At 42.5% G+C, this 9,586-nt stretch overlaps 1 long non-coding RNA gene across 1 annotated transcript in view; it reads right to left on the reverse strand.

Moving 5' to 3' along the window:
* LOC140280020 (uncharacterized) overlaps nucleotides 1-9,586 on the reverse strand; it is a 156,806-nt gene that overhangs the window by 133,252 nt on the left and 13,968 nt on the right. Inside the window, exon 2 of the long non-coding RNA XR_011909379.1 lies at nucleotides 3,173-3,230. This is a non-coding gene — a long non-coding RNA (uncharacterized lncRNA). The remainder of the gene's footprint in view (nucleotides 1-3,172; nucleotides 3,231-9,586) is intronic.

The raw sequence follows: 9,586 nt of genomic DNA on the forward strand, positions 1-9,586 counted from the left end.
GGTAGAAGAATAAAAATGACACCGCTGGCTTCCCCCGTCCCTTCTGGCGCTCACGGTGAAAGAATTATTCGGATACGACTTCTACTTTTCGAACAGCGAGCGTTTTGTTCCAGATTTCTGCCTCAATATGAAAACCCCATGATTTTAAGGGGACAAAGTGAGGTGCAGATTTGGCAGTTGGCAGTTGGCAGGCACAGCTGTTGCCCATAGCAACTAATGCTGACCACACCCAAGATGGCTGCCCTGTTCTATCACAGCTGATGAGGGCAGAGCCAAGATGGCTGATGAGGGCAGAGTAAACATAGCAGCAGGAGGGCAGGAGCAGGAGGGCAGGAGCAGGAGGGCAGCATTAGGGCAGCAGGAGGGCAGCATTAGGGCTGGCGCAGGGCAGGAGCAGGAGGGCAGGAGGAGGGCAGCATTAGGGCAGGAGGGCAGCATTAGGGCAGCAGGAGGGCAGCATTAGGGCTGGAGCAGGGCAGGAGGAGGGCAGCATTAGGGCAGCAGGAGGGCAGGAGGAGGGCAGCAGGAGGGCAGGAGCAAGGCAGGAGGGCAGCATTAGGGCAGCAGGAGGGCAGGAGGAGGGCAGCAGGAGGGCAGCATTAGGGCAGGAGCAAGGCAGGAGGGCAGCATTAGGGCAGCAGGAGGGCAGGAGGAGGGCAGCATTAGGGCAGCATTAGGGCAGCAGGAGGGCAGCATTAGGGCAGGGCAGGAGGGCAGCATTACGGCAGCATTAGGGCAGCAGGAGGGCAGCATTAGGGCAGCATTAGGGCAGGAGCAGGGCAGGAGGGCAGCATTAGGGCAGCAGGAGGGCAGCATTAGGGCAGGAGCAAGGCAGGAGGGCAGCATTAGGGAAGCAGGAGGGCAGGAGGAGGGCAGCATTAGGGCAGCAGGAGGGCAGCATTAGGGCAGTATTAGGGCAGGAGCAGGGCAGGAGGGCAGCGTTAGGGTAGCAGGAGGGCAGCAGGAGGGTAGCATTAGGGCAGCATTAGGGCAGGAGCAGAGCAGAGCAGGGCAGGAGGGAAGCAGCAGGGCATCAGCAGGGCAGCCAACATGGTTAAACAGCTTCATGCCAGCTGCTCATGAGACAAATGCGCGCGATAGCGCGCACTCACTCATAAATTTCCATTATTCAGAACAGATTAACAGGTTCATGCCAGCCACTGACGAGACAAATGCGCACGATAGCGCGCACTAACTCATATGTTTCCATTATTCAGAACAGATTAACAGGTTCATGCCTGGTCCTGACGAGACAAATGCGCGCGATAGCGCGCACTAACTCATATGTTTCCATTATTCAGAACAGATTAACAGGTTCATGCCTGGTCCTGACGAGACAAATGCGCGCGATAGCGCGGACTAACTCATAAATTTCCATTAATCTGAACAGATTAACAGGTTCATGCCAGCTGCTGACGAGACAAATGCGCACTAACTCATATGTTTCCATTACTCTCAACACATCAGTTGTGATAACAGCTTCATGGCAGCCCCTGACGACACAAATGTGCGCGATAGCGCGCATTCACTCATATGTTTTCGATTATTCTGAACAGATTAACAGGTTCATGCCAGCCCCTGATGAGACAAATGCGCGCGATAGCGCGCACTAACTCATATGTTTCCATTATTCAGAACAGATTAACAGGTTCATGCCAGCTGCTGACGAGACAAATGCGCACTAACTCATATGTTTCCATTACTCTCAACACATCAGTTGTGATAACAGCTTCATGGCAGCCCCTGACGACACAAATGTGCGCGATAGCGCGCATTCACTCATATGTTTTCGATTATTCTGAACAGATTAACAGGTTCATGCCAGCCCCTGATGAGACAAATGCGCGCGATAGCGCGCACTAACTCATATGTTTCCATTATTCAGAACAGATTAACAGGTTCATGCCAGCCCCTGATTAGATAATCAGGGATAATGATTAGATAATAAGCACCTGATTGTGATAATAGGTTCATGCCAGTCGCTGACTCATATGTTTTCCATTATTCTGAACAGATCAACTGGGCCTTATGTGTCGAAAGCAGGCACATTTCACCAGAACAAGCCACAATCTCATATTTAAGACTGGATTTGAAGTATCTGGCAACTAGCAGCTATCTCAGTCTCTCTGTGTCTGTGGCAGAAGACGGGCAGTAGTTGGGCACCCATCAAAATTTCTTCAGAAATTTTCTAGTTTTATGTTGCTCTTTTGTCTTGTCTTGTGTTTTTTCAGATATATTATTATAATAACTTGATTAACTTTTGCTGCAATTCACTTTTGCTGCGACCCTTTTGTCACACATCACTCCTGACTCTTTTATCCATCCTGCCTGTACTCTCTTCTTCACCTCTTTTCCACACTTCCTTGGACAGCTGCTCCCACGTACCTGAACTCCTGCATCTTTGTGACCACTGCTCCCTGTAGCCTGACTGTTCTACCTGCCTCCCTCTCATTTACTCACATGTATTCGTTCTTACTACAGTCGGCTTTCATTCCTCTTCCTCTGAACAATCTCCTGCACTTCTATTCTTTCCACTCTGACAGTTTCACATGTGAACATGAAATGATGTGAATAAGAGCTCACATTAAACACAAGTTGGAATAAGAACTGTTCAGACTGACTCTGGTACATTTTACAGTGTTACACCATTTACACTCAGCTCACCTCAGAGACTGTGAACGTTGGTCTGATTTAAAGTCAATAACACGACCTGTTGACCTGTCGCTCTTCATGGACACACAGCTGGGTTCAGGTTCAGGTTCATGTTGAAGTGTGCGTCTCCGATTCAACGGACTAATCCGATCTGATTTTAACCTTGATTGTAATAAAAATAAACGTTTGGTTTAAATTTACATGGTCAGTAAAATTCTGGATTAAAAAGTAAAAATATGACAATTTTAAGATATTTAATTGAGATTAAATAAAATCTGAAAACTGAAAACACTTTGTTTTAATTTTATTTTAATCTATATTACAGATTTTATGCCCCATGTTTACATTACATGTTATGTACAGCTGGACATGATGAATATTAATAAATTAAGCAGATATCAACTATTTTATCTGAGAACTATTCATCATATTAACTGTTAGTCAGCTTGGTTTGAACACTGAAGACTTACTTTCTGTCAGATGGATCCATGCTGCTGAATTCCCATCAGCTCACACACACTTTCTACTTTCATCTGCAGAGGAAACACAGATCATTCATCTGCACATCAACTCAAATCCTCTTTTCCATCATCTGTGCTGTAAACAGATCAGCTGCTCCTCCACGGATTGGCTCTGATTCTCTGTTTCAGTGTCAGCTGAATGCAGTCAGACAGGAGTGTTGAGGCAGAGGAAGCTGCCATCAGCTGCTCTTACACTACCTGTCCACTAGATGGAGGCATGGAGCTACAGCCCAGCACACACCTCATGATGAAGGATTCTTAGGAAGAGTTTCTTTCCTGAGGCTGTGACCCTGCTGAATTCTGCACCATCACTTTAACTTCTACCATCGTACCGTCACTTTACTGCATCCTTGCACCTTCTGCACTGCTTATGTGTCTGACTATATTCTATATATTACTATACTGTCTATATTTCATCATCATCTCTACATTCCTTTAAGATAATAATCACCAAACCTGTTAGAAAATGGTACGATCCACCTCAGGGGTGTTTGAGATTTTACGGCTGTTTTTCTGGTCATGAATGTGATAAATATATTTAACTTAAATAAAATAAAAACATGAAGCAGTTTATTTGTGAAGAAAACAAACAGAAACATCAGCTGATCATAATTTTGACTGAATCCAGTTAATTAATAATCTGATCATCATGTAGATTTGTCTTCAAACACAAAGTGATCAAAGTTTGTTCTGAAATAAGAAGCGAACATGTTCTCCAACATTACAGAGCAGAAACAAACAGGAAACTCACAGATTGTTCAGAGCTGCAGAAGAAGAAGACTCTCCACTCGACAGACTGAGACACAGGTGAGCTGCTTCCTGGAACCAGTCAGAGCAGAGTCCACCTGTGATGGAGGCGGGACAGATAGAACCTGTCTGACCAGTGGAGTTCATGTTAAAACACGCCTCCAAGTTCCTTAACAACAAACTCTGATCTGAAAACATTTATTCAGCCGTTCTCTCTGAATGTTCTCTGAGATTCTCCAGAATCGCCATCAGAAACATTAAAACCAGGCTTTAAACTGGGATCTGTTCTGTGCAGCAGCTCTGTAGTTTTAGTGCTGCTACAGATGCACCAGATGTGTGCACAAGGCAGTGATGTAATGCTGAGAGCTTTCAGCTAATCTGCTTTATAGGTTAGTTTGAGCTGGAATTCAGCAGCTAGTTTAATTTAACCAGAAATAGAGGAAAGTTACAGAATAACTGTAAATAGAGGAAATATTGTTGATCCAGGTAGACTAAAAACATCTGTCATCATGTGACAAACTGTGAACACATCAAGGTGACATCTCTCTGGTCTGCAGACCAATCAGAGCCATCCTGGATCCAGCTGTCTGTGTTTAAAACTGATGCTAATAAAATGTTAAAGTCCTCTCTCCTGTGTATCTGTATCAGCTCCAACAGGGTGCTGTAATGCTGATGATGGGATGAGACATGAATACCACAGTTTTTCATATTTACAGTAAACTGGAGCTGATTTATCTCCTACAAACTGGATCAGATCTTTCCAGGACTTTTCAATTTCCTTTTCTTTGTTCAGATATTTCACCTGCAGCTCTGAACCTTCAACATTTAAAGGGAAACATCCTGTATGTTCATTAGAAAATAAGAGTAAAGAGATGAAGAAACTAACAGAGTCAAGTTTGGTTTCAGTGTGAGAAAAAAGGCCAAAAAGAAAGCAGGCTGATTCATTTTCATTAGTTAATGTTACAGCTGGAGTTGATCTGATCAGCATCACATCATTACATGATGTAATGCTGAGAGCTTTCAGCTAATCTGCCTTATAGGTTAGTTTGAGCTGGAATTCAGCAGCTAGTTTCATTTAACAGTAAATAGAGGAAACATTGTTTATCCAACTATGAGATCTTTCAGACAGCCACACCTTCGTCTCTTCAGCGTGAAAATATGTCGTCGGACCGGTCAGACTCGGTTAAAGTCAGATGCTGACGCCTGAAGACATTAACCCTTCTCATGATGCTCAGAGGGAACAAACAAACACCCTGTTACTGTTTCCATTTCACTGTTTGGCTGTTGAAGCTCTGATGAACAAAGTGGACTCTTCATTGATCTGGATTTATCTCCCTCTGGTGGTGAAAAGATGAACCTCATGATGTCAGTTACATGAACAGATTAAATTATGTGTTTTTAAACACTTAAATACTTCAGTGTAGTTATTAAAGTTGTAATAATGACTGTTGATAACCACAGGAAACCATGAACTGAACATATACTATCTAATCAGGTTTAGAGTCGTTGAACAGAAAGAGCTCAACTCAAAGCAATGAATTATTCTAACTGGGATTAACAGCAAACTTCAGTTTTAATGGTGTTGGATCTCACTGCTGCCTCTGACACAGCTGATCATCCATTCTTTCATGGTGAAGATGGCGCCTTAAGACTGGCAGCCTGTTGCAGCAGAGTTTCTGTTACTTCGAGGTGTTCTTCATGCACTTTGATCCTAAATCTGGGCTCTGAATTCTCCCTGTAAACTTACTTCATGGCATTCATCACATCTGCTTATTATTCTAATATTATATTTTGTATAAACTACTTTAACTGTTGCATTGTGACTCCCCTGCTGCTTGCTGCCGTCATTGTCATCATGTGGACTGTAACAGAGAAACTACGATCATCGCTGCCCTCCAGTGGTCACAGTCAGTAACTACAACTCCTCACATACAGTAATACTGATGTTCTCACCAACATTACTCCTCTTACTGCGTCAGACAACATGTTGCAGTGCACAAGTTTACTAAAGCTGTCCAATAATCAATAAGAATAACAATTAATAATCAAATCACAATCCAACGGTTTTTCCTGATAAAGCAAACGAATGTTAACAGCATCAGAACAACAAATCTTTCCTTCTTTCAGTGGATTCTTCCTTCCTTTCACTTATCTTCTCTCCATCCTTCCTTCCATCCTTTCCCTTCCTTTAATCCTTCTTCACTCATTGCAGATGTTTGAGTTATTTATAATTCAGCTATTTCAAGCAAACAGAAAATATCAGGAAGAAAACAACAGTCATGGTTAGCCTCATGTCACTTTGTGTTATTCAGTCATTAGACTCTCCTCAGCCAGTTGCTGCTCTTCATCATCATCATCATCATCATCATCATCATCAGTGGGGGGTCGAGTTTGCCAAAAGAAACCCAGCTGCACACACACACAGAAACACATACAGACAGTATGAGGTGAAATGTTCAAGCTGAAAAATGAGGAAACATTAAATGATACAAAATTTGAATGGAGTTTGGTTTGAGCCGCTGACACTTGAACTAAACTCTATTTAAAAGCTAAAGATGCTTCAGCTTCTTCTCTCATTTGATCCCAAATCTGGGCTCTGAATTCTCCCTGTAAACCTACTTCATGGCATTCATCACATCTGCTTATTATTCTAACATAATGTTTTGTATAAACTACTTTAACTGTTGCATTGTGACTCCCTGCTGCTTGCTGCCGTCATTGTCATCATGTGGACTGTAACAGAGAAACTACGATCATCACTGCCCTCCAGTGGTCACGGTCAGTAACTACAACTCCTCACATACAGTAATACTGATGTTCTCACCAACATTACTCCTCTTACTGCAGGATTTTGGCTCTTTCATCAGTCTGATAATGAGAGAGTCAGCAGAGAGATAACTGACTGATATGAATTGATTAAAGGTTCTTCAGCTTCTTTATTTTCTCGGTTAAATTCACTCTTTTTAATGTAAAAAAGCTCTTTCCAACAGCACTTTGATTTTAGATGCTTTTATCATTTATATTCAGTCTGATTTTATATTTTTAAATGAGATGTGGCTGAAATCTGAAGATAATTCTCAGCTTTCTGAACTATACCCTCCAAGTTGTGACAGTTTGAACCAGCCAACATTATGTGGCAGAGTGGATTTTTACATGTTTTTAACTCTCTGTGACTTCTACAGAAATATTGTAACTTGTGACATTCACACAGCATGATGGGAATCTCAACCCTCCAACATTAAAAGTTATAAATGTAGATTTGTCAGCCCGTCACCACGATGAGAACAGCCGCATTCATTCAGCGCATTCTTGGCTGGAAACTTCTTCCAGCGTGTTATTGGACACCGCTTCTTCACAGTATTCGTGGAATCGCGTCAGGACACGCGCGCATTAAAACATTGTTAAAAGATAAAGAAAAGAATGAAACGGATTTTGGTGGTGAATAGTTTCGGCTACAGTTGTTTAGTTCTCTGTGCGGATGTTTTCAGCTCTTTGAAATGAATCATAGCGCCCTCCGTTGGCTGCAGACAAATCGAAGCAGGTATTGTGCTACAAATAGTATAAAAGCATCATTTGATGACTTGTTCAGCGCTCACTGGCAAGATGGGAAATAATCAAAATGGTCAAACTAATATATCTAAACCATTAATGTCTTGATACATAACAAGTTTCTACAGTGCGAAGTCGGCGACGAATCTAAGTTATTTTGCCGGTAGCGATCTTGGATCTGCCACCTTTCATGCCTTAATCTCGCAGACTCACGCGAGATTTCATGTGTTAGGACTTTGTTAGGAATTGTTAGGACTTTGTTAGGAATTGTTAGGACTTTGTTAGGACCAAAATGGGGCTAAAGGGACAAGAGGTGATGGGATGGACAGTTTGACCTGACTGCATCTGTTTTATGTTGGATTTATTCATCAGGAAACAACACAGACTGTGAACCGTCTGACATACAGACTGTGTGAAGTTAAATAATTCCTATTTTCCTAACATTTGAAGCTGTGACAGTTTTATGGAAAGTCTTTGTTGTGTGTTTCTGGAAGGTGGTTGAAAGTAAAGCCAACATGAAAAAACATCACACATTCCTTCTGCATTTTGTCTGTTTTGTTCAATAAATAATGACACAGAATATGAAAAGTGTTGCTGATGTGAGGTAGATTTACCTCATTTTAAGAGCTGGCGAGAACCAGATAATTTCATCAAAACCCTAAATAAGATGGGGAAGCTGAAATGCTGGCAATGAGGTCAAATTAGATGTATATATAAAAAAAATAATGTTGTTATTTGAGTCTGTGAAAAGCAAAGATGTTCAGAGGAGCTCAAGTTTGTCCACAAATGTGTTTAAAACAATGTTCCTCAGAGAAAGAGTGGAAGAGATCTGCATATTTCTCTCTCTACAGAGCAGAATATCATTAAAGCATTCAAGGAATCTGGAGGAGTTTCAGTGTAAAGGACAAGGGAGCAAGCCTAAGCTGGACACCCATGACCTCTGACCCCTCAGACGGCGCTGCATCAAGAACCGTCATTCATCAACAGCTGATAGAAGCACATGAACAAGGGATTACTGTGGAAACCTTTGTCAAGCACCACAATACAGAGTTCCATTCACAAGCTTTACTGTGGAGAAAAGAAGCCTGATGTTAACCTCGTCCACTTCTCTGGGCTCGGAGGCATCTGGTTTCACACGGTGGAAACGTGTGCTGTGGTCAGACTGGTCAGTATTCCACATCTTTGTTGGAAGAAATGGAGCAAAGAGCAAAAGCAGCATCCAGCCTGCTGTCAGCAACCAGTCCCTGCAGCCAGGCAAAGCAGCTCAGTGTGTGTGTGACTGACATTAAATGCATAAAACGCCCAATAATGTAAATTTATTAGCAGTTCACAAAGTCATTGAGGGCTTGCCCTCATTTACAATGATGTCAGGTAACAACATATTAAACACATGATCAAAGGTAACTGTAGCCGCACAGGTCCAATGAAACATCATCCAGGTGTCTTTATTAAAGCTTTATTTGGTCTCTCTTCTCTCTTCAGAGGGAATCGTGAAAACTACAAAAATAAGACATTCAGGCTGAATGAATGCATCTTTCATCTCTTTGTCAGCCTCATGCTAGTTTCCACCATCGTATCAGCCCCAAAAACACATCAGCATCATATACTCAGAATGAATCAAATGAATTTAGTGTGAAATCGTCCAAGAAAGAAACATCATGAACACTGTAACAGCAGAAAACAATCGTGGACATTTACAGTGTTGTGGACCTTGTGCAGAATCAGATCACGTTGGAGACGTGTTTCCTTCCTCAGCGTCCATGTTGGATCTGACCCATAATGCCACAGGTCATGTGACCTGTTACACCACAGTAATGAAAACGAGCACATTCCCCAACAACATGATTTAACAAAGGAAGGGTTTAGAAAGGCCTTTAACCATCTTATTTATTACATTTGAATGGAAACAGAGCAGAAGCTCAGACACAGGACTGAATGACAAAGGCTGCTACAGCAGCAAGCTAAGGCAGGGTAACCAAGGACCTGGATAGAACAAAAACCCAGGAGCAGATATACTGGGAGGGATTATTGGATGGGTGGATGCAGGTGAGTAATGATCACAAGGAGCAGGCGGTAACATGGTGAAAGAAGGCAACTGAGGACATCTAGGGACAATG

This window comes from Leuresthes tenuis, unplaced genomic scaffold (assembly GCF_036924035.1).
Source record: "Leuresthes tenuis unplaced genomic scaffold, fLeuTen1.0.hap1 SCAF_21, whole genome shotgun sequence".
NCBI lineage: Eukaryota > Metazoa > Chordata > Actinopteri > Atheriniformes > Atherinopsidae > Leuresthes > Leuresthes tenuis.